Source organism: Erinaceus europaeus, chromosome 4 (genome assembly GCF_950295315.1).
Source record: "Erinaceus europaeus chromosome 4, mEriEur2.1, whole genome shotgun sequence".
Lineage (NCBI taxonomy): Eukaryota > Metazoa > Chordata > Mammalia > Eulipotyphla > Erinaceidae > Erinaceus > Erinaceus europaeus.
The window spans coordinates 145,904,957-145,926,676 of NC_080165.1; the positions used below are offsets into that span (position 1 = coordinate 145,904,957).

General features: G+C 40.2%; 1 protein-coding gene and 1 non-coding gene across 2 annotated transcripts in view; both read right to left on the reverse strand.

Moving 5' to 3' along the window:
* Nucleotides 1-21,720, reverse strand: part of LIN28B (lin-28 homolog B) — an 87,270-nt gene that overhangs the window by 52,471 nt on the left and 13,079 nt on the right. The window lies entirely within an intron of this gene.
* Nucleotides 12,052-12,158, reverse strand: LOC132538426 (U6 spliceosomal RNA). Its single transcript, XR_009549793.1, has one exon. It is a non-coding gene; the product is annotated as a U6 spliceosomal RNA (small nuclear RNA).

Below are 21,720 nucleotides of genomic sequence, written 5' to 3' on the forward strand. Positions count from 1 at the left end.
ATTGAACTTGTTAGGGCCATTGGAACCTGTGATCTACTGCTGGTCAGTCAGCTGTACAAGTGACAATACTGACTTGTAATTAGTACGAGGAGGAGCAATTCTGAATGGTAGAATCTTTCATCTGTAGGATCTCATGTTATGTCCCAGCAGTATCAGAATTGAGCTGACCCACTGCAGACCCAGCTGGTGTTGGAAAACTATTTGCTTATATAATGAAATAAAACTGACAAATCTAAATTCAAACAGAATTTTATGGAACTAGAATTCCCTTCCTCCCTCCTTTCCTTGCTGCCGCCTTCCTTTCTCCCTTCCTTCCTTCCTTCCTTTCTTCTCATTTTTATTGGGGGATTAATGGTCTACAGCACAGTTATAAACAGACTGGTACAATTTCATGACGTACCAGAAGCCCAAATTTCTCTTCCACTCCCTCCCCTCCTTCCCCATGGAACTAGAACTTTTTTTCTTTTTTCTTTTTCTTTTTAATTTCTGTATTGGGGAATTAATGTTTTTCATTCAACAGTAAATACAATATTTTGTACATGCATGACATTTCTCAGGTTTCCATATAACAATACACCCCCACTAGGTCCGCTGTTATCCTTCTTGGATCTGTATTCTCCCTCCACCCCAGAGTCTTTTACTTTGGTGCAATATACCAATTCCAGTTCAGGTTCTACTTGTGTTTTCTCTTCTTATTTTTCAACTTCTGCCTGAGAGTGAGATCATCCCATATGCATCCCTCTGTTTTGACTTATTTCACTTAACATGAATTTTTTTAAGGTCCATCCAAGATCTGCTGAAAGCGGTGAAGTCACCATTTTTAATAGTTGAGTAGTATTGCATTGTGTATACAGACCACAACTTGCTCAGCCACTCATCTGTTGTTGGACACCTGGGTTGCTTCCAGATTTTGGCTATTACAAATTGTGCTGCTAAGAACATATGTGTACACATGTCTTTTTGGATGGGTGTGTTGAGTTCCTTACAATATATCTCCAGGAGAGGAATTGCAGGATCAAAGGATAGGTCCATTTCTAGCCTTCTGAGAGTTCTCCAGACTGTTCTCCACAGAGGTTGGACCCATTGACATTCCCACCAGCAGTGTAGGAGGGTTCCTTTGACCCCACACCCTCTCCAGCATTTGCTGCTGTCCCCTTTTCTGATGTATGATATTCTCACAGGAGTAAAGTGGTATCTCATTGTTGTTTTTATTTGCATTTCTCTGACAATCAAAGACTTGGAGCATTTCTTCATGTGTTTCTTGGCCTTTGGATTTCTTCTGTGGTGAATATTCTGTCCATGTCCTCCCCCCATTTTTGGATGGGGTTATTTGTTTTCTTGTTGTTGAGTTTGGCAAGCTCTTTATTTATTCTGGTTATTAGCCTCTTGTCTGATGTATGGCATTTAAAGATCTTCTCCCATTCTGTGAGGGGTCTCTTGGTTTGGATGGTGGTTTCTTTTGCTGTGTAGAAGCTTTGTAATTTGATGTAGAACTAGAACTTTTATACCATGTTGGCAGGGATGCAAAATTGTAGCACTACGTTGAAAAAAGTTCTAAAATGTTTTATAAAAAGATATATTTATTTTATGAGCCAGTATTTCTCTCCTAGGTATATATATATACCCAAGAGAAGTAAAAATGTATGTTTACAAAAAGATTCATGTGTGAAAGTTTATAACAGGTCTAACCATGATAGCCGGAAGAAGAACAATGTGGATACCAACAGAGCAAACAACTTCCTTATGTCATGCGGTAGAGTACTACTAGACAATAAAATGGAATGAATTATGGGTATGCGTATTGCAATTCTCATGGAGGGATGTGAAGGGGTTTTGGTTTTTGCTCAAAAGCAATTCAAATGATTAGCCTATTAGGTTATCAGATTAGCCTATTAGGTTATCATGAATGCTGACAGAGGGCATGGTGCTACACAGAGGAAATAAGGTTGGTTTATTATTCAGAGAAATAACAGTAGCCATGAGTGTCAGTATTTCTTTTTAAAAATATTTATTTTCTCTTTTATTGCCCTTGTTGTTTAACATTGTTGTGGTTATTGATGTCATTGTTGTCGGACAGGACAGAGAGAAATGAAGAGAGGAGGAGAAGACAAACAGAGGTAGAGAAAGACAGACACCTGCAGACCTGCAACCAGTATCATTACACTGGTCTTTGCACTTTGCACCACATGCACTTGACCCGCTGCGCCACTGCCCAACTCCCAAGTGTCAGTATTTCTTTTTTTTTTTTCATTTCTTTATTGGGGAATTAATGTTTTACATTCGACAGCAAATACAATAGTTTGTCCATGCATAACATTCCCCAGTTTCCCATATAACAATACAACCCCCACTAGGTCCTCTGTCATCCTTTTTGGACCTGTATTCTCCCCCACCCACCCACCCCAGAGTTTTTACTTTGGTGCAATACGCCAATTCCAGTTCAGGTTCTATTTGTGTTTTCTCTTCTGATCTTGTTTTTCAACTTCTGCCGGAGAGTGAGCTCATCCCATACTCATCCTTCTGTTTCTGACTTATTTCACTCAACATGATTTCTTCAAGCTCCATCCAAGATCGAGACAATTTTGTTCTGGTTGAAACTGAATGAAATTGTGCTCAGTTTCTTTCTTCCACAGAGATCCTCAAAGCACCTCCAAGGAAATCTAGGACATTTCTGACTACAGTTTAACAATCTAAGTATGGAAACATCATGACATAAAACCGGCTAAACAGTACATGAACATTAATAATTCAATCACTTGATGGGAGATATGTTGCTTCTGTAATAGTGAAAATTTCTTACTGCACAGAGGCAAAAGCAGTTTATAACATTACAGTATAAAGATATCTTGGTAATTCACGAAAAGCTTTGTATCCTTGGATTTAAAATAGGCTATGCATAGGAACAGAGAAATTCACAAAAGTTTAACTATAGAAAGATTGACAAGGTCTTTTTTTATCTTGAAAGATTTTTAAAATTTTTATTACTGATTTAATATTGATTTGCAAAGTTACATGTTCCACACTATTCCAGCCATCAGAGTTATTATGAATCCCCAATCCCTCCATTGCAAACCACCGTGATTCTTCTAAGGCTGCAGACATGGGTTAACTGTCAATTCTATAATGATCTGACTACATTTGTACATGTTGCCCCCTTTCTCCTCAAGGTCCTGTCCTCTCTTAGCCTTCAAGCCACACATGACCCTATTACTACATCCAAATATTTCTCCCCTCTTCCTCCTCCCTCTGTGGGTCCTTGAGTGAGCTGGAGTTCAGAGCCCTCTTATCCTCCTCTTCCTATCACTTCTCCACCACTGGGAGTACGGATCAAAATTGGCTTTGGGCATGCTTCAGAAGCCTAGAGTTCTGGCTTCTGTAATTGCTTTCCCGCTGGACATGGGTGTTGGCAGACTGACCCATACCCCCAGAGTAGGCATTATATTCCAACTTGCAAGTTACTTTGTAGGAAGAACTGTGATGGGTGTTACATGTATTTGCTGATACTGTGTTACAAAACAACATTCATCTGTGAAACTATGACATCAGTAAAGTTCAGTCTTGTAATGGCAGGGCTCATAATATTCTATTCTTTTTTGTTGTTCCTGATTGTTGTTAATGTTTTTGGGGCGCCAGCAGGCCAGGCTAGCGTCGCGGCAGTAGACAGAAACAGACTCGGGGACGGACACACGGCTGGGCTAAGAATCTGCAGTTTAATCTTTATTCACGAACGGGCAAATCACCACACCATGTGCTTCTCCATCATTTTCCCCCTGCTGCTGCTGCTGGGACTCTGGGCGTCCTTAGTATAGGGGGCGGGGAGAAAGCGGGCGCGAAGCTAGCAAGGACCAAACCATTTCTCTCAGAGGTCGGGGGAAGGAGACCAAACCAACACGAAGAATGCCAACATCTGATATAGATGACCAGTAACAATGGAGAGAGGGATTTATTCGAGGTCTGTTTGGGAATCTCAGGACTCCACGACTAGGGCCCCAGCTGAGGGGGTGGCCTTATTCAGCTTTTGCTTGTGCTTTGCACCATGTGCGCTTAACCTACTTTGATACCACCGCTCCCCCATTTTCTTTATTTCACTGTATGTGCATCACTGCCTGACCCCTCCCCCCCATTTTGTTTCACAGGACAGAGAAAAACTGAGAGAGGAAGAGGGAGATAGAGAGAGATAGAAAGATATACACCTGCAGACCTGCTTCACTGCTTGTGAAGCTTCCCCCTTGCAGGTGGGGAGCAGGGGGCTTGAACCTGGGTCCTGCCCATACTACTATGTGTGCTTAACCAGGTGCACAACCACCCATCCCTTTCCCAGTATATTCCTGTTTATTATTATTATCATTGCCATTGCTGTTGTTGTTGGATAGGACAGAGAAAAATCGGTAGAGGAGGAGAAACACATAGATGCTAAAATATTGAACATAATTCTAGCCAACCGGATACAGCAGTATATTAAAAAGATTGTTCATCATGACCAAGTGGGGTTTAATCCCAGGGAGGCAAAGTTGGTTTAATATACGCAAATCAATGAATGTGATCCACCATGTCAACAAAAGCAAAACCAAAAACCACATGGTCGTATCAATAGATGCAGAGAAAGCCTTTGACAAAATACAACATCCCTTTATGATCAAAACACTACAAAAAAATGGGAATAGATGGAAAATACCCGAAGACAGTGGAGTCTATATATAGCAAACCTACAGTCAACATCATACTCAGTGGTGAAAACTGGAAGCATTTCCCCTCAGATCAGGGACTAGACAGGGCTGCCCACTATCACCATTACTATTCAACATAGTGTTGGAAGTTCTTGCCATAGCAATCAGGCAGGAGCAAGGAATTAAAGGCCTACAGATTGGAAGAGAAGAAGTCAAACTCTCCCTATTTGCAGATGACATGATAGTATACATAGAAAAACCTAAAGGATTCAGCAGGAAGCTTTTGGAAGCTTTTGGAAATCATCAGGCAATACAGCACGGTGTTAGGTGACAAAATTAACATTTAAAAGTCATGGGTTGGAAGAATTATCATCATCAAAATGAATATACTACCCAGAGCCATATACAAATTTAATGCTATCCCCATCAAGATCCCAACCACATTTTTTTGGAGAATAAAACAAATGCTACAAAGGTTTATCTGGAACCAGAAAAACCTAGAATTGCCAAATGCAGGCATCACACTCCCAGATCTCAAATCATATTATAGGGCCATTGTCATCAAAACTGCTTGGTATTGAAACATGAAGAGATATACTGACCAGTGGAATAGAATTGAGAGCCCAGAAGTGAGCCCCCAAACCTACAGACATCTAATCTTTGACAAAGGTGTCAGACTATTAAATGGGGAAAGCAGAGTCTCTTCAACAAATGGTGTTGGAAACAATGGGTTGAAACATGCAGAAGAATGAAACTGAACCACTATATTTCACCAAATATAAAAGTAATTTCTAAGTGGATCAAGGACTTGGATGTTAGACCACAAACTATCAGATACTTAGAGGAAAATATTGGCAGAACTCTTTTCCACATAATTTTAAAGACATCTTCAATGAAACGAATCCAATTATAAAGAAGACTAAGACAAGCATAAACCTATGGGACTACATCAAATTAAAAAGCTTCTGTACAGCAAAAGAAACCACTACCCAAACCAAGAGACCCCTCATAAAATGGGATGCCATACATGAGACAAGAGGCTAATAACCAAAATATATAAAGAGCTTGCCAAACTCAACAAAAAGAAAAAGTGGGGGGAGGACATGGACAGAATATTCACCACAGAAAAGATCCAAAAGGCCGAGAAACACATGCTCCAAGTCTTTGAGTGTCAGAGAAATGCAAATAAAGACATCAATGAGATACTGCTTCACTCCTGTGAGAATGGCACACATCAGAAAAAGTAACAGCAGCAAATGCTGGAGAGGTTGTGGGCTCAAAGGAACCCCCCTGCACTGCTGGTGGGAATGTCAATTGGTCCAACCTCTGTGGAGAACAGTCTGGAGAACTCTCAGAAGGCTAGAAATGGACCTACCCTATGATCCTGCAATTCCTCTCCTGGGGATATATCCTAAGGAACCCAACACACCCATCCAAAAAGACATGTGTACACATATGTTCTTAGCAGCACAATTTGTAATAACCAAAACCTGGAAGCAACCCAGGTGTCCAACAACAGATGAGTGGCTGAGCAAGTTGTGGTCTATATACACAATGGAATACTACTCAACTATAAAAATGGTGACTTCATCCTTTTCAACCAATCTTGGATAGACCTTGAAAAAATTCATGTTAAGTGAAATAAGTCAAAACAGAAGGATGAATATGGGATGATCTCACTCTCAGGCAGAAGTTGAAAAACAAGATCAGAAGAGAAAACACAAGTAGAACCTGAACTGGAATTGGCGTATTGCATCAAAGTAAAAGACTCTGGGGTGGGTGCGTGTGGGGAGAATACAGGTCCAAGAAGGATGACAGAGGACCTGGGGGGGGGGGGGTTGTATTGTTATATGGGAAACAGGGAAATGTTATGCATGTACAAACTATTGTATTTTATGTCAAATGTAAAACATTAATTCCCCAACAAAGAAATTAAAAAGAAAAAAAGCTGAAGGTCTGGCCTTGCTAACTTGAAAATGGAAGGTCCGCACGTGAATGTAAACATCTGAGCCGAGAGTGGTGTCTTCATGCTGATTAATGAAAACCGAAAGTTTTAGTCCTATCACTACAAGAAACTGTTTTGTACTAGCAACGGGAATGAAGTGGAAAAGAGACCCGTATGACAGAGATTCAAACAAACAAATAACCAGCTGGTTGACATGCAGACTTTCTTCAGTATTTTGCTTCGAAGCAGAGAACCCAACTACTGTGTCAGATGACTTCTATCCTATATACTAATAAATGAATGCTATTTTAAGCTACTGTGTGTGAGGTAGTAAAAAACGAATCCTATATTGAAGTGGGAGGAAGGAAAAGAGGGGAGAAATCTTTTCCTAACAGTATGCCTCATAGAATGCAGGAAGCCGTGCACAAGACAATGTTCAAGGACTGTCCTACAGCTCAGAAATAACAATCCAAGAGTAAAAATATCTCTTACACAGCAACTACCTATCAGTGTGATATGAAAGGTTAAAAAAAATGAACAAGAGTCTAAGTCTTATACAAGTCCTGCTCATGGCCTCTGTGCTGTCTTCCCATGGTCTACACTCCTTGTCTGAACGTCCCTCTCTAGCCTTACAGATAAAAAGTTCTCAAGGGAAACTGATGCATTATCAGAACAGAAAATCATCCAGGAGCTTAGTCACTAGACTTAAAGGGAAATCAGACCAAATCTTATTACTGTACGGGGGGGGGGGGGTTCTTAAACAGCAGTGTGAAAGATCATCACAAGATCCAGACACTTCATTTCAAAAATGTAAAAATAGGAATCCTGTGAAATGGAGCCCTTGCACACAGCTACGTGTATGCTGTGCATGGAGCACCACCATCTGACCACAAGGGTCTTTTGTTTGTTTTTTCTTTTATTTATTTATTTTCCCTTCTGTTGCCCTTGTTTTTTTTTTTTTTTATTGTTGTTGCAGTTATTACAGTTGTTGTTGATGTTGTCGTTGTTAGATAGGACAGAGAGAAATAGAGAGAGGAGGGGAAAACAGAGAGGGGGAGAAAGACACCTGCAGACCTGCTTCACCCGCCTGTGAAGCGACCCCCCTGCAGGTGGGGAGCCGGGAGCTTGAACCAGGATCCTTACACTTCCAACTTTTTTTTTTTAAGTAAAGTGCCAATGTTAAACAAGTATAGAAAGTAGTGATTTCTACAGGTAAGTCTTTCTTTTTTTTTTTTTTTTTCCTACCTTCAGGGTTGTTGCTGGGGTCAGTGCCACTGCTCCTGGTGGCCTTTTATTTTTTTTTTCCATTTTGTTATTGTTGCTGCTACTATTGTTGGATAGGACAGAAAGAAATCGAGAAAGAAAGGGAAGACAGAGGCGGGTAGAGAAAGACAGACACCTGCAGACCTGCTTCACCTCTAGTGAAGCCACCCCCTCCCCCCCGCTCCCACAGGAGGGGAGCTCAGGCTAGAAGTGTGATCCTTGCATGTTCGCTGCACTTTGCACAATGTGTGCTTAACCCGGTGTGCCACTGGTCGGCTCCCTACACATCAGTCTTAGATTGGTAACATATAGTGCAGTAAAGAATTTGTCAGTTTTCTCACTAGATCTTATAGCCTGATTTTTAGGCTGGCTTGTAACAAGCTCTAACTTGCTCATGACCCAAAGACAAATTCTCTTATCTCTTAAATATAGCAGTACTTGACTTGTTCTTTTTTAAATATTCCCACAAAAAGGGCAATATTGTAACTCTCACTAGTTTTTCTGGATTTATTTGCATTAATTTCGATGGCAGCATGATTTCCTCTTAAAAATCTTTGATTCTGTTTTTATTGAATTGGTGATAGTTGAAAATTCAAAAAGAATGCACTCATTTTGAATTGCAATACCTGTTATTTGAGTAAGACGTAGCTTTGTAAGTTATATTATTTAAGTATTAGAATTAACTTTCATCAGTTACCTGCTTGAAGACAGTGAATTATATGAACTTGCTTCTTCACTCTTGAACACAAATAAAGAAACAAAGCCAAGACTTAGAAATTTATAAGAAAAAGGTAAGATGATAGACAGTGAATTATATGAACTTGCTTCTTCACTCTTGAACACAAATAAAGAAACAAAGCCAAGACTTAGAAATTTATAAGAAAAAGGTAAGATGATATACGCAGAAGAGCTAGGCTAGGCATCGACAAATGACTGAAATCTCAAACTAGTTTTCTTTGGTTAATAGAGGCTTCTTCAGTAAAGAAAAATTGATTAATCAGAAAAACTGACAAGGATCACAGGAACCTGATCAATTTCTCTTAGCAGCCAGCTCCATGTGTTAAAGACTTTGAAGCTGAAACGATTATCAATTTCCCACAGAAGCTCATTATTATACCAGGAAAAGTGGGGGTAGAAGTTAAGAAAGAAGGGGGAAAATATGCATTAACTGGTGAGAGGAGCAAAAGACCTAAAAATAGCAGTTTTAGAAAAATATGGAAAATAACAGCCCAAGAAAAGACTAAGGTAAATGGATAGTCTTGAGAAGAAATGTCCTTTATGATGCTGTATTTTTGCTAGCTAAAACAAGATGTCCCAGAACCTATTATAGTGCACAAGCTCAACTGTGCTTAATATTATCTTAAGAACATACCAACTGGCATAAGGATCCCAGTTCGAGCCCTGACTCCCCACCTGTGGGGAGTCGCTTCACAAGCGGTGAAGCAGGTGAAGCAGGTGTCTGTTTTTCTCTCCCCATCTCTGTCTTCCTCCTCCTCTCTCCATTTCTCTCTGTCCTATCCAACAAAGATGGCAACAATAATAACTACAACTATAAAACCAGGGCAACAAAAGGGAATAAACAAATTAAATATTTTTTAAAAAGAACAGACCAAATACTCAGGTGACAGGAGAAAATGTACAGCATGAAATATTTAGTAGAAAATGATAAGCACACATTTTTGTATTAGTGATTTAATAATGATGAACAAGACTGTAAGATAACAAGGGTACAATTCCACACAGTTCCCACCCGAGTTCTGCATTCCATCCCCTCTACTGGAAGCTTCCCTATTCTTTATCCCTCTGGGAATATGGACCAAAATACTTTATGGGGTACAGAAGGTGGAACGTCTGGATAAGAACACATTTTAATATAAAGTAAGAATATAATTAGTACAAGTAGATGAAGGATGTGTGTTCCTACTGGTTGTAGAGAGAAAATGAATAGGATAGTAGCAACTTAAGTCAAGATGACATGAAAAGGTTAATTGTGAAGGCAGGGAGAATTTCAAAGTACAGAGAAGACACATGATGACAAGTGAAATAAATAAGTGGGTGAGTGGATAATGAATCAATACTGCTGAGAAGACAACATTGAAAGAGGATACAAAAGCAATCTCCTTTCATAGTCAATGAAATTGCTTCAATTAACATAGGTTCTAAACTTCTGTAATATAGGACAGAACCTCAAGTAGTTTACTTGCCACTTAAATTCAGTCAGTAGATAATCTTCAGGGCACAAAAAACAGTATCTGTATTTTCGCATCCACGAAATCAATTTGGGATTTAAAATTAACAGGTTTCTGGGAAGTCTCTGTGTCATATAAATTAATTCTTCTAGCGTCTAGCACCCTCAGCTCTGCCCAGAAAGGTTTTCATCCTTACTTCATGGTCAAATATCCTCCTTTCTCAAAGAAATACAATTTACCTTCTTGCAACAGGAAAAGACACTAACATGGTAACTGATTCACCTTGGTAGTAAATACAGATTTTTCAAAACTTGTGTGAACCTGTACATAGCAGTAGTTATTTCAAAAGCATTCTATTAAATTTAAGACAACTATATTACAGTTTTAAGTAAAATATTTTAGATGTGAAGGTCATCTCTGAATAAAGGTATCAGAACTGAATTCCCTACCAATTTAGAGAAAACCTACTAACTTGCTTATAAAACATGAAAACTTAACAACATGAGCATTTGCATTTTTACACAGTGGCCAATGAAGTGGCTCTGAGGGTAAAACACAGGACTTGCTTTCATGAGGCCTCCAGTTCGATCCCCAGCATCACATTTATATATGAAGAGGACTTTGGTCTCCTTCTTGCTCTCTCATACACACAAAAAATACATCATTTGAAATGCATTTTGTATAAAACACAAATTCTCTCTGCATTTTAAATACAGAAATACAATACTGACATATGCTAACATAATTCTGTTTGTCCCCCATATTGCTCAGGTCATAAAATTTCTAAAAAGATTTACATTTTCAAAATAAATGCTTCTGACTATCAAGACAGCTCACCTGGAAGGGTGTCTGCGTTGCCCTGTGAGAGAGCCAGGTTCTATCCTGGCCACCTCCGCACTGGGGAAACTTCCTACTGTGGTGACTTCCCTCTCTCCTTCTGCTTCTGCTACTATCTGAAAAAGTCCAGAGTATTGGAGCCCCAGGGATGGAAAAAGAAACCAACAAACAAACCATGCAAAGAAACGACTTGTTTAGTCAGGTTTGTGAAATTTTTAGTGCACTCAAGTAAGAAGTGACACACAGGATTTCAGGTTTACTGTGTCTCCCTCTTCTTCTTTAATCTGTTACCAGGGCTATCACTGGGGTTCCATGTATGGACAGCTGCACCACACATGGCAGACCCTTTTTTAAACAAGTAACAAAGAGACGGAGGGAAGGAGAGAGAGGCAAAGCCAGGACAGATAGCAAAGCACTGCTCCACTGGCTGTGAAGCTTCTCCCCCATGCAGGAGTTCCGAGGTGGTGGTCAGGGGCTCAAATGTAGATCCTCTCACCAGGTGAAGAACACGCTCCACCTACTGGGCTACTGTCCAGTCCCAAGCTCATTCCTACTTTTAAAAATGCACACTTACGGTGGGGGAGATAGCATATTGGTTATGCAATGAGACTCCTGTGCCTGATGCTACAAAGTCCCAGTTTAGCCCACCCCATCCCTCCACACATGCATAAGCTAGAGCTGAACAATGCTCCAGTAAAAAAAAAAAAAAAAAAAAAAAATCATCATCGGGAGCCGGGCGGTGGCGCAGCGGGTTAAGCGCACGTGGTGCAAAGCGCAAGAACCGGCATAAGGATCCCAGTTCGAGCCCCCGGCTCCCCACCTGCAGGGGGGTTGCTTCTCAAGCACTGAAGCAGATCTGCAGACGTCTGTCTTACTCTCCCCCTCTCTGTCTTCCCCTCCTCTCTCCATTTCTCTGTCCTATCCAACAATGACGACATCAATAACAACAATAATTACTACAACAACAAAATAACAAGGGCAACAAAAGGGAATAAATAATAAAATAAATATTTAAAAAGAAAAAGTACTCATCATCAACAAAGTAAGCATTTTCATTAATTAGCATCAGCTGCACAAATAGATAGTATACACATTTCTCTACACCTTTGCTGAACTTTCTTTTAAAAAAAAAAAATATATATATATATATACACATCGACCGCTCTTCATGAATTTGCGTGTTATCCTTGTGCTGGGGCCATGTTAATCTTCTCTGTATCTTTCCAATTTTAGTGTATGTGCTGCTGAAGCGAGCACTCAACTTTCAAACTAATTAGCAGATCTTTGTTTTTCCTATTATATTTAGTTTTAAACTTTCTAAATTATAGTTGGCAATAAGGGAATGAAGTAACAAAGTTAATTAAAGGATTTTTGTCCATTTCTTTTTTTTAAGTTATTATGTTTATTTATTTATTGGATAGAGACAGTCAGAAATTGAGAGGAAAGGGGAGACAGAGAAGGAAAGAGACAGGAAGACACCACCGCTGAAAAGGCACGCGACTAGCATCTAGTGAGCTCAGATACACTGCTAACATCCCACGCCACTAGCATCTAGTGAGCTCAGATACACTGCTAACATCCCACGCCACTAGCATCTAGTGAGCTCAGATACACTGCTAACATCCCACGCCACTAGCATCTAGTGAGCTCAGATACACTGCTAACATCCCACGCCACTAGCATCTAGTGAGCTCAGATACACTGCTAACATCCCACACCGCACATTATAGCCTCTCACAACAAGGGAAGATTTGGCTCCAGGTTTAACCTGAGCCAACATTCCATGGTTCAGAAGTTCTGCTGTCGATGATTAACCTCTACTGTAACTCTCTCAATTAGCAGTTACTATAGATAACCTAAAAGAATATTTTTACAGTGCAATAGCATGTAAACTTAGAGTTGTTTCAAGATATTATTGTTTTATTCCCTTCCTTTACTCCCCCAAAAATCTTGCTTTTATGTTATATTCTTTCATGCTATATTCTGATCTTCTAGATTGAGTTCCAGAGTTCAAACATTAATAAGACTGAAAATGTTAAAATGCTTCATTTTTCACTGAATCACAATAGGTGACGTTCTTATGTTCTTTTTTTTCCCTCCAGGGTTATTGCTGGGCTCGGTGCCTGCACCATGAATCCACCGCTCCTGGAGGCCATTTTTCCCCCTTTTGTTGCCCTTGTTGTTGTAGCCTCCTTGTGGTTATTATTATTACCATCATTGATGTTGTTCGTTGTTGGATAGGACAGAGAGAAATGGAGAGAGGAGGGGAAGACAGAGAGGGGGAGAGAAAGACAGACACCTGCAGACCTGCTTCACTGCCTGTGAAGCGACTCCCCTGCAGGTGGGGAGCCGGGGGCTCGAACCGAGATCCTTATGCGGGTCCTTGCGCTTTGCGCCACGTGCGCTTAACCCACTGTGCCACCGCCCGACCCCCGTTCTTATGTTCTTAAGTGGAGACAGGGGACACAGGAAATGAGAGACTGGAGGTTGGGACAAGGCAGCAGGTAGTCTCAAACTTTTGTTTTGCTGTTTGTATACCTTACCCGTTAAGGAGTAAATAAATAATCAATTGTTGAATCAACTGATGGAGTTAAGTCTTGATAAAGACTTTCTACCACCAGATTCCCTGAAAAACCAAATGATCTGGGACCAGGAAAAACAGCTCACAAAGATGGTGTGTGTAAAGTAACTCCACTCAGATTTTACAATTTAGGAGAAGAAAATAATATGTAATAGAGGACGAGTTGTCCATTATTTATAAAGAATTTTGGGGTTGCTGGAATGAAGTAAGCAGCTCTACCTCAAGGAAAGAAGGGCATGAGTTTAGGACTAGATCTGCAAGATGACAGGGATTCCAGAAGCACATGACGGAAGGAATTTGGGAGAGAATGTGCAGAGGGGAAAGACAACAAAACTTATAAAAATGAAAGATTCTACTTGGCAGAGCAAACAATTTATTTATTTCTAACATTTCATTAGTGATTTAATAATGATTAACAAGACTGTAAGATAACAGGTATAATTCTGCCGGGATAGCCTGAGGGTGCTTCTTCCTGAGCTAGTGCTCTCTGGGTTGGAGAGAACTCAACTGGAGCTGATCTAGGCTGCTGTGTGGGAGAGGGATCAGGAACTTGTGCCGCACTAACTTCGCAGGAGATACACTCTGGAACTCTCGGAGCTGGAAAGCAATTTCCAAGTGTGTTTAATCAGAAGAGCAGCTGTTTTTATACTCTCCAAGTAGGGTAGAAACAGGATGTGACATAGAGTGGGTGGAGCAAAAAGTGACTGGTGGAAGATCAGGGTGTGACAAGGAGAGGATCAGGGTGTGACAAGGAGAGGATCAGGGTGTGACAAGGAGAGGGGGCAAAGCAGGTGAGAATTCTACCACTAAACCACTAATGCCCTGGAGGGAGTGTGGTGCTTTATGTAAATGTAAAAGTGATTTATGTAAATAGACCGTTTTGAATGGGATCAACCCAATCCCTTATACAGGCATACTGGTGCTTGGTTAAGCAGAAGCCAGGGGGAGCTGGCATACTACCCAACATAATTCCATATAGTCCCCACCACCACAGTTCCAAAGCAAACAATTTAAATAAGGAATATGGGAAGAGAGAATGGAATAGTAAGGTACATGATACACCCACAAACAAAAATATTTTTGTCAGGTTTAAAAAGTGTGGATACCTTGGTAAAATGTCAAAAATTTTATTCAGAAAATGATCAGTGAAGTCTTTCAGGGTATATGTACTTTAAGGAAATTCACAAATAGCAATATTTAGGACAAAGAGCAAAGAAGAATCAATCCACTTGACCCCAAGCCCAGTCTTGGCTTGGCTTCCTCTTCCACCATTTCTTTACCACCCTCCTTCACGACTTCTTCCACCAATCAAGTACCTGGTACCCTCACTATACCCTGGTCTCACCCAGATGGCCTTTCACTTGAACATTTACAGTATGAAGTATATTCTCAGTCTGGCATATTCCTAGGTATTTCCTTCCCCATTACTAGAAGAAGGGGCCATTTTGGCCGAGTTACGCTGTTCTCTTAGCACTTAACACTATGGCGGTTGTTTGATGGGGGGAAGTGGAGGACCAGCACATCCCTTGCAAGTTTCTTAGAGATGAGAATTACACCAAGGAGGAATCTCAGAGTGAATGGGCTTCTACTTCTGAAATTTATTGCCACTCACTAAGGATGAAACTGATCTGAGATCTGCAGATACATTCTGAATCTATTCAGCAAATTTCTCTAAGACTAGTGCACTGGCCCCGTGCTTCATTAAAGACTGGTCCTAATACTGAGGCTATTGAAAGGGTAGGAAAAATCAAGGATCTTCAAAATAAAATGGAAGTTAACATAAAATTTCTTTACAGAAAAAACGCGGGAGCTGGGTGTTACTGATATTGATAATCCTAGTACATTATTTAAAACTGCCAACAATAAAATTTCATTTTCTCTCTTGACTCTCTAGACACGCATCTTCCTCTGTTGGAACATGCTGCTGTTGATGTTGTTTTTATTGGATACTTATTCTTCATCACAAACTTATGTCTCCAAAGAAACTTTCTTAAACTCAAGACTAAGACAGCAAGCTCATGGTTTATACTCACAGAACCATTTACCTTTTATTCATTGAAATTCACAACAGCTTTTACTTTCAATTATGCAATGACTGTGTCCTCCCGTGCTGAGCACATAACATTAAACTTTGAAGTTCAACATGTTGTAACCCTATGCTCCTCTGAATCTCTTTCTGCTTTTCACTTACAATTGACTGTCCAGCATATAGCATCACATGAACACACTGATACAAAGCTGAAACTGCTAGATGTTGCTGGACTCAGCACTGCTCTGGAGTCCTGCTGCTGGTTTCACAAAGAAATTACTTAAATTGTCACTCCAAGATCATTTTCATATTTCACAGCTGTGAACATCTAATGTGCTGAGCACAGTTATTGGCACGTGAGGCAGTCTCTCATCTAAATGACACTGCAGTTTGGGAAGCGGCACGGTGAATAAAGTATGGAACTCTCAAGTAGCAAATTTAAATTCAATCCCTGGTATTACATGCACCAGAATGCCTGTCTGTCTGTCTCTGTCTCTCTCTCTCATAAATAAATAAGTCTTAAAAAAAATAAATAAATAAAACCTAGGATTGCCAAAACAATCCTGACAAAAAAGGAACATAATGGGAGGTTCTTCCTGACTTCAAAACATGCTACAAAGCTACTATAATCAAAACTACCTTCATATATTCTATCCATTTCAAAAAGTATTTCTCAATTATTATTCAGTTTATTTATGAGGAGAAAATAAAGAAATCAAACTATCACCAACCACAGTCTAACATTAACCCACAGGAAAAGCAAGCGACAACACCACACCGTAGGTGTCACTCCCCACAAATGGTCGTGAGCATTTCCTTTTGTCACCAGGGTTACCTTTGAGATTTGCTGCCTGTACAACTCCACCACTCCCCAAAGCCACCCTCACATATTCCTTCCTTAGAATATTGATTAAATAGACAAATTTCACTCTGAAGGGAGAAAACATGTGAATGAATACTGATAGTCTTAATTTGGTGATTTAGCAAGATGTTATAAATAAATACTGTAATCAAGTATTTCATCTTTTCAAGTTTACATAGTATTCCCAAAAGGCAGCCAGGGAACTGGGCCCAGGTCCTGGTACATGATAAAGTCTATGCTTTACTAGATGAGCTATCTTTTGTCCCGAATTTATTGATTTTCTATTTATTGTTCAAATTGTCACTAAAGCTGATTTTTTTTTGTAAAATTCGAGGATTTGTGATCCTCCTGCACTTACCATTCAGAACACCACCAGTGTGTTATCATTTCACTGTAGTGCTGAGACTTTATGTGAGATTACTGTTATTTAAATCACATGCTATTTAAATCAGTAGTCTAAGACCTGGATATTGTCTCCAAAAAAGTGAGTAAGTTGGTACAACTTATTATGGGGAGCTGAGACTGAAGGGGAGCAAAAAGAAACACATTCGGTGAGCACAGATCTACAGGGATGCAGAGGTCACATAGGCTCCTAAGCTGATTATAGGCCCCAGATCAGATCAAATCAATGGGGTTTACAGTCAACAGTATTTATACCCCTTCCCCATATTAGGGAGCTACTCTCTTCCCTGATCCAGCTTTCTGGTCCTTTTCCCAGCCATGACACCATCTCCCCAGACAATAACTTGGATCCACCAGTGTAACAGATTTCAGGCTCAGGAGCAAAAAGGAAAAACAAAACAAAACAAAACCAAAAAAACCTAGTATAGCCACAGGCCCTTTGGAATTTAACTTCTTCTTCTTCTAGCATTTGCCCTTCTTCCATAGCCAGTCAACAGCGTCAGGTTGAGCCTGATGTCAAGTTTCGAGACCTCCTTTGAATCTGGAGAGGTGGCAGTCGTTGACTATGTGGGTCATAGTCTGTCTGGAGCCGCAGGGGCAGTTCGGGTCATCTCTGGCTCCCCAGCGGTGGAACATAGCGGCGCACCGGCCATGGCCTGTTCGATAGCGACTGAGGAGGGCCCGATCATAACGTGCCAGGTCAAAGCCGGGTTGACGCTCGCAGGGGTCTGTGATGAGGTGTTTGTTCTTTACCTCAGGTGACTGCCAGCTCTGTTTCCAAGCGTCTGGAACAGAGAAGTTCAGTGTAGGCGTAGGGGACCAGATTGGGTGACGAGACGTCAAGCGTTGGACAGGGTGGGCGAAGATAATCCGCGTATATTGGCAGGTCTGGTTGAGCGTAGACGTGGGAAATGAACTTAGATGATGCCGCATCCCGACGAATATCTGGCGGGGCGATGTTGCTAAGAACTGGCAGCCACGGAACCGGGGTGGAACGGATGGTTCCAGAAATTATCCTCATGGAGGAATATAATTTGGAGTCGACCAAGTGGACATGGGGGCTACGGAACCATCCTGGGGCACAGTATTCTGCAGTGGAATAGCATAATGCCAGGGATGATTAATTTAACTAAAATATGCCTACTAGCTATCTAAAAATGGAAGACCCCCCCCCCCACACTCTCCATCTGCACTATTCCAGCCTTTAGGTCCATGATTGGTCAACAATTTGTTTGGATTTGTATGTTAACTCTCTTGTCAACCACCAGGTTCCAGATGCCAGCATGATGTTGACCAGACTTCCCTGGACAGACAACCCCACCAATGTGTCCTGGAGCCCTGCTTCCCCAGAGCCCTTCCCCACTAGGGAAAGAGAGAGGCAGGCTGGGAGTATGGAGCCACCTGTCAACACCCATGTTCAGCGGGGAAGCAATTACAGAAGCCAGACCTTCCACCTTCTGCATCCCACAATGACCCTGGGTCCATGCTCCTAGAGGGATAAAGAACAGGAAAGCTATCAGGGGAGGGGATGGGATACGGAGTTCTGGTGGTGGGAATTGTGTGGAGCTGTACTCCTCTAATCCTATGGTTTTGTCAATGTTTCCTTTTTATAAATAAAAATAAAGCAACACATTCAACCAATTCTTTTTTTAATCTTTTTTCCTACCCGTAATTTTTTCTTGCTGAAATCACTCAGCCACTGCCCTGCTTTCTTTATTACACTGCTGTTAACTGAGAAATAAGCTACAGCTCAGAAACCCCAAGCGATACCCAAGTGCTAGGAAGTACTAAGGATCTATCGTGATGTAATGTACCAGTATGTCTCTTAAATATGTATTTTTTACTTTCAAAACCAAGCATGAAGGTGTGAAGTATTCAAACTATTCAAAGTAAACACTTTAATGCACAGAACCTAAATGAAGAGACACAGTGCGTTATGTATTTCATAAAAACACACCAGTCCTAACAGCTGACTTGCTTGGCGATTCACTTGGACCCTGTCTGTAACCAACCAAAAGGGAAGTCACATGACTTACACAATGAAAGAAAACAGTTTTCTTTCCTTTCCTTACTACATGAAGAAACAAAAAGCCTGGTATTAGCTATCCAAGGCCAATGGGTGGGGCCTGCAAGCCAAACAGCTATAATGGATTGAGGTTAACTCTAACAGGGGCTGACTTTAACCTTTAGCAAGCCTAAGAAACAAAACAGAAAAACATGGAAAACTGCAAGCTGCACTTGCATAAAAATAACAAGCATTTAATGTAAACTGCAAGTCTGGCTTTACAACTAGAAAATTCTGCAGGGACACAATAAACAAATGGTGGTGCTTCTGTCAGGCTAAAAGCACCTAGCTGATGCCCCGCACAGATAGGCACACCATCCCCCACTGGCACACAGATACTTCACAAGCTTCTTGAACAAATAGAAGTATCCGATGTCCAGGGTGATGGGTGGTCCTGAGGTCCTGAACCAGAGCTGTGTACTTTTAAGGGATGCTGAGATAAGAACAAAGTGTTTTGTGTTTGTTTAAACCTAGGTTTATATTTAAAGTCTTTCTACCGCTATTGTTATAGTCATAAACTTGTGCCGTAACTGATTCAGACAAGTTTTACATTTCAGTATAAATGTTAGAAGTTATATGAATCCAAACAAAATACGCTGGAGCTTCTAATAGATGTAATTAACTAATTCAATTTACTTAAAAGTAATCAATTCATTTCCAAGGTGTAAAATGTCAACCTGAGAGAGACCATCACATCATCACACTTTTTGCTACAAAATAAACAGAATGTTTTTTATTATATCTTATAAAGTAACATCTGTGTAAATAAAATTTATGTTCATCAAATAAGATGCAGTGCGATTAAAAACTTCAACATGCGAGACCATCAAATAACAACCATATGCTCAATCTTCCACTGTAGAAAGTTTTCTTAGATGTCTAGTATAATAAGAATGTTTTAAAAATAATAATAATAATAATAAAAGAAAATGTTTCGTAGAGCAGGAAGGCAGGATTTACAAGGAGCCCAAGGAAAAGATAAGCAATGAATAGCTCTGACTCTGGCTTCTCTGGCTTCAAGAGGACCTGCAACCTGAACCAAAGGGTGCAAATTCCTCACTATTCAAAGTTCTTCAATGGCTGGGGGAGGAAGCAATGAAAGGGGAAGCATGTAAATTCGACTGTCTTAGATCTAGTATTCAATTAATTCTAATTTGAGTGGAAAAAAAATTGAAGCCAATACTGTGATTAAATATTCAACTCCGAATTTAATCCATTCTAAAATTAATCCTTTTTTTGTTAAAAATGAAAAGCATTCATCTATCTTTTTAGCTGTATGGCTTAAAACTTAACTGCTTGCTGTGTTCTCTAACTTTATCTAAAGAAAAGTAAAACCATGCTTCAGTATTTATGTGATGTAAAAAGAATCACGTGTTTTTAGGGAAAACATTGATAGAATTCATTTCAAACTTTTTAGCAATGACCTATTGAGTGTTTAAAATGATGCAAGTAATCTGTAGTCAGGTTTCTATTACAGACTGAATTAAGGATATAATTAATAGGAATGCAAAATTCTTAAAAAGAATTCAGACATGAAAGTATCTGCAAATGTTCTAACTACTATCAGTAATGGCTAAGGAAATTTAGCCTTCAAAGTGATGAAAGGAAAGAATGATTATTAGCATGTTATGATCAAATAAAATTATTTTGAAATTTATAGTTTAATATATAGCACAATGAAAATAAAAACATGAAGCTTTTAGCAAGTTACATTTAATTTAATTTTTTTTTTTTTTGCCTCCAGGGTTATTACTGGAGCTCGGTGCCTGCACTACAAATCCACTGCTCCCGGAGGCCATTTATTTTCTCTTTTCTTGCAGTTATTATTGTTGTTACTGATGTCATTGTTGTTGGATAGGACAGAGAGAAACTGAGAGAGGAGGGAAAGACGGGGGTGGGGGGTGGGGAGTCGGGGGGAGACACCTGCAGACCTGCTTCACTTGCTTGCCAAGCAACACCCCTGCAGGTGGGGAACCAGGGGCCCCTGCAGGTGGGGAACCAGGGGCTCAAACCAGGGTTCTTACACTGGTCCTTGTGCTTAGCGCCATGTGCGCTTAACCCACTGCGCTACCACCCAACTCCCACCCAACATTTAAAAGATACTAAAACAGAGGCCTATCTTAAGCTTAACAAATGAATAAATTTAAGGCAGTTTTTATTTTAAAAAGCATATTTATAACAGATTTGAAGATGTAAAATTAAATACATAATTAATGGCAAAGTAAAATAACATTCCAAGTGTTGGTAAACATAATTTGTAGACATAAAATCAGAAAACTCTGAAGATGGGAAATCACGATATTTAGCTCAAAATTTTAAACTAACACTTTAAAAAATCATAGCTTCCCTCAGATTGAATGAGAGAAGCTGAATAAAATTAAACTTTGTACTAAGAATGAGAATTCATGACCAAAAAAAAGAGATAATTTTCTTTTACACCTTGTATTGAAAAAACACACTTTGGCAACGCAGGAGGTGACACCAGGAAGGCAGTGGACTCTCAGAGCACTCGGTCTGGAGGTGGATCCCCTACATCCCATTTCCCAGAGTGACAGAGTGATGCTGGGTTCTTGTTACCCCTCCTCCTCACATAAGTAAACAAATAAATACATATTTTTAAATGAGAATGGAAAGCTCTCATCTAAGTCTGCTAAGAAGAAAGCAGCAAGACCATGTAGCTCTAAGAAGCAGCACTCTTTAATTTTATTTATACCTTTACTGGATAGAGACAGAGAAACCTTGAGGCAAGGGGGTGGGGGAGAGAGGGAGAGAGACATCTGCAGCACTGCTTCAACATTCATGAAGCGGGAAGTCCCCCCTGCAGTGGGAAGTGGGAGGCAAAGCCTGCACCTTGCCCACAGAACTGAGTATACTGCATCA